The sequence below is a fragment of the Apium graveolens genome, chromosome 10 (genome assembly GCF_009905375.1).
Source record: "Apium graveolens cultivar Ventura chromosome 10, ASM990537v1, whole genome shotgun sequence".
NCBI lineage: Eukaryota > Viridiplantae > Streptophyta > Magnoliopsida > Apiales > Apiaceae > Apium > Apium graveolens.
This window is the reverse complement of record NC_133656.1, coordinates 150,641,409-150,646,049: the sequence shown is the minus strand read 5'-3', so window position 1 is coordinate 150,646,049 and position 4,641 is coordinate 150,641,409.

Below are 4,641 nucleotides of genomic sequence, written 5' to 3'. Positions count from 1 at the left end.
CCCTGTACCTTTCATCACATGTTCCCTAATGAAGTGGTACTTGATATCAATGTGCTTGGTTCTTGAGTGCTGCACTGGATTTTCAGTAATGGCAATGGCACTTGTGTTATCACAGAATATTGGAATTTTGTCAACAGTCAGACCATAGTCAAATAGTTGATTCCTCATCCATAGTATCTGTGCACAGCAACTATCAACAGCAATGTACTCAGCTTCAGCTGTTGATGTGGAAACAAAATTCTGCTTCTTGCTGAACCATGATACAAGCTTGTTCCCTAGAAATTGACAGGTGCCTGTTGTGCTTTTCTTGTCTATTTTGCAACCTGCATAATCTGCATCTGAGTAGCCAATTAGATCAAAACCAGACTCTCTAGGGTACCAAATTCCTAGATTTGGAGTCCCCTTGAGATATCTGAAAATTCTTTTAATAGCCATTAAGTGAGATTCTTTAGGGTCAGCTTGAAATCTAGCACAGAGACATGTAGAAAAACATTATATCAGGTCTACTAGCAGTTAAATATAAAAGTGAGCCAACCATTGCCTCTATAACTTGTAATATCCACAGACTTTTCAGCCTTATTTAATTCAAGCTTAGTGGCAGTGGCCATGGGAGTTTTTGCAGGTGAACAATCCATTAAGTCAAACTTCTTTAAAAGATCATAAATATATTTAGTTTGACTAATGAAAATTCCACCACTAACTTGTTTAACTTGTAAACCAAGAAAGTAAGTTAGCTCTCCCATCATGCTCATTTCATATTTACTTTGCATTAATTTAGCAAACTTTTTACAAAGCTTATCATCTGTAGATCCAAATATAATATCATCTACATAAATTTGTACAAGTATCTTAGAGCCATTAACATTTCTAAAGAAGAGAGTTTTGTCAACAGTACCTCTTGTGAAGTGATTATCTAGAAGGAACTTTGACAAAGTCTCATACCAGGCTCTAGGTGCTTGCTTTAGGTCCATAGAGTGCTTTCAACAGATAATACACATGGTCTGGAAAATTTGGATCTTCAAAACCTGGAGGTTGGCTTACATAAACTTCTTCCTCCAATTCCCCATTTAGAAATGCACTCTTGACATCCATCTGATAAACTTTGAAATTGGCATTAGCTGCATAGGCTAGAAAGATTCTGATGGCTTCAAGTCTGGCAACTGGAGCAAATGTTTCATCAAAATCTATTCCCTCTTGTTGAGAATAGCCTTTAGCAACCAATCTGGCTTTATTCCTTATGACAATGCCATTTTCATCCATCTTGTTTCTGAATACCCATTTTGTGTCAATAGAACTCTTGTTCTTTGGCTTGGGTACCAGCTTCCATACTTTATTCCTCTCAAATTGGTTTAGCTCCTCTTGCATTGCTAAAATCTAATCTGGATCCAATAGAGCTTCTTCCACTCGCTTAGGTTCCTCCTGTGATAGAAAGCTACTATACAGACATTCATCTTGAGTAGCCCTTCTAGTTTGCACTTTTGATGTAGCATCACCAATGATCAGTTCAAAAGGGTGATTCTTGGTCCATTTCCTTTGAGGTGGTAGATTAGCCCTGTAACACCCCCAGATCCGGGGTCGGGGATCCGGGTCGTCACGGTCTTTCTTTCCACAATATCACTTCACTTAATTAATAAAAATAACCTTATGCTGTGACCTCACACTAACACACACCACAACCCGTTATAGTCTCAGAGATGAAATTGAAATAAGTACAAGTCTTTGAATCCACAATATAAAAGTTATTACAACCCAAAATGATTACTTGATAAATTTACAGTTAATTGCCATTATCTGAGCCCATGTTGCTTATGCCGACTCAATAGATGGACTTACTTCCCGAACGTTGGGTAAGTAATCAAGTCATTTACCAAAACTGCAACCGTGTTGCGAATATAAAATACAGCACAGAGCCGGATCCCTCAGGTTTTGAGCGAGTATTTAAATCCCCTTAAAAAGGAAGATCTTAAATATAAAAATGAGTTTTGGGATCCGCTCTAACTTTTAAAAATCATTTTGAAGACTCGAAAACACTTTATAGAGTGTTTGGAGTAAAGCTGATTTAATGAAGTAAATCAGTCCCCAGAATATTTAGAAAATGACTGAATATTATTATTTAAATAATATTCCCATAAAGAATAATCTTTATAAAAATAATTGAAGTAGAAGTTTTAAAACTTATACTTGAAACGAGTATTAAATAACCAAAGATATACTTATATGAAAGTACTATCTTTATTTGAATAATCGAAAATAAGTTTGATTATTTACACCTTATTCTTTAATAAAATAAAGAACAAATCTCAGCAAATAATCGGAGTCATAGATCCTCAAATGAATATTCAAAAATATTCATTAAATAATATAAACTGAGTCATAATCCCTCGAATGAATATTCAAATAATATTCAGATAATAAAATAAAAGGAGTCATAAGTCATCGAATGAATATTCAAAATAATATTCATTTAATATAAAGGAGTCATACGCCTTCGAATAATATTCGAAATAATATACAATAATAAAATAAAGTTAAAGTTATCGAATAAACCTTATTCGATTAATAGTTTTGAAAACTATGACCATATATATATATATAAGTATATATATATATATATTTATATCCATATATGCAAAATCTACTCGGGATCCTCGACTCCCGGTTTTAGAAAATATTTTCACCTTTGGGTCCCTGTACTAAGGGTATATGCAAATTACCGCTATCCTCTAGCATAGGTATTATCAACTGAATCAACAGATATATATGGAAAGAATACGAAACAGGCATGCATATATATATACCATAGCAGCATGCTTCAATATATTGCAACATTTGCTAATTAACCAACATGCATCTATCGCAAGATAATGCAAATATATATATACATCACAACAACAGTTATAACTGGTAGAAAACTTGCCTGAGCGACTTGGGGTGATAAAAGGCTCGGGACGAGTCTGGTAACCTATAAAAAACAAGTAAGTTGAAATTAAACCAAAGTTACTTGTAAATCTATACTTTAACTAACTTAGACTCTAACGCTTGTTTTGCGCTTACTGACTCGCTTAAGTCACTCGGGTACCCTCGGCTCCACCATTTTAATAATTTAACCTTTACGAGTTTTAAGGCGATTCCTTCGCGAGTGTCTTACCAACTGCCTAACACACTTACCATAAATGTTTCATGCATTAATTAACCATTTTTGGTCTTTAACCTTTGTTTCAAAGTAAGGTGAGGGGAAAAGTTTCGTTCGCGAAACGCCGTTACTTGAAACGGTCGTTTCTCCTAAACCGTGCATCGGAATCGAACGAACCACATATCAAAACGAAGCTCGTCACATGAGCTATCTAAACATGGCAATGGTCATAATCTATCAGGGGGTTCTCGGGTCCTAATGTTATGCACAAAAACAGTCTAAAGAAAATCGGACGTTACGATGACTATGTTTACGCGATTTCCCAATTTAAAACCATTCAAAACCAACCCAATTCAACCTCAAATCCAACATACAACCAACATCCATCCTTATCACATCATAACAACCCCAACCAATTCAAGTTTAACATTCATACTTATGCCTAAGCTTAACTTTAACCATACTTAAGTTCTTTTAATCAAAACAACAACATTTACCATTCCATTTCAATACCAATTCAATCCCAAACTCTAAATCACCAACATTAAGCTACAATATCACCCTACTAATCAAAATCATCTTATATACATAGGAATCTAGGGTTTGGAGATGATATACCTTCCTTGAAGTGGTGGGAGGAGCTAGAAAGCCTTAAGAAGCTTTGAGAAGTCTTAGGAATGCTTGGATCTTCAAGGAAAACAAGAAAAATTTCAAGTTAAAAACTTGAAAACACTATTCATAGTCTTCTTCTTTGATTAAATGAAGAATATGGAGAAGGAATTGATGGCTTAAACTCATGATATAGCCCTAACTAAGCATGAAGATGATTAGGGAATTAACTCACCAATTTAGGAAGCTTGGATCTTGAATTTTTGAAATTTCTTGCCTTTTGAATAGTAAAAAAGCCGAGAGCTCTCAAGAACAAGCCTTGGTTTCTTTTTGATTTTGATGAAAAATGATTTTGCTTGGCTTGGTTGATTTGTTTTTGTGTTTGATTTAGTCAATTACCTTGTTGCCCTTGAATTTATGTGGTTCTCATTCAACCACACCTCCTTCCTTCCCATGTCATGCTTGTGTCATCCTCATGATGTCATCCTCCCCTCCTTGTCCCCTTCTCATTGGTTGGGTGACATCATCTTCTCTAATCCCTTTGATTAACTTCCTAATTGTTTGCCTAATGACCTCTGATCTGTTATACGGTTCGCTTAACTTTCGTTTTCGTTTATCGTTTGAAGGATCATACCCGGGATCTTATTACTTAGGTTCCCTTAACCTTTCTCAATACATTATATTTCTTTTATGATCCTCTATCATAATCCTTTAATTTAAATCCTTTTTTTATCCTGTTACCTTATACTCAATTCTCTCCGTATCTAGTGGATTTCCGGGAAAAACCAAAGTGTTCAGAATTGGATTCTGACGATCTTTACATACACTTATATACTACATAGAGTACTAATAATATCCCAGAATATCCATAACAGAACCCCTACATAGTGTGACGTGAA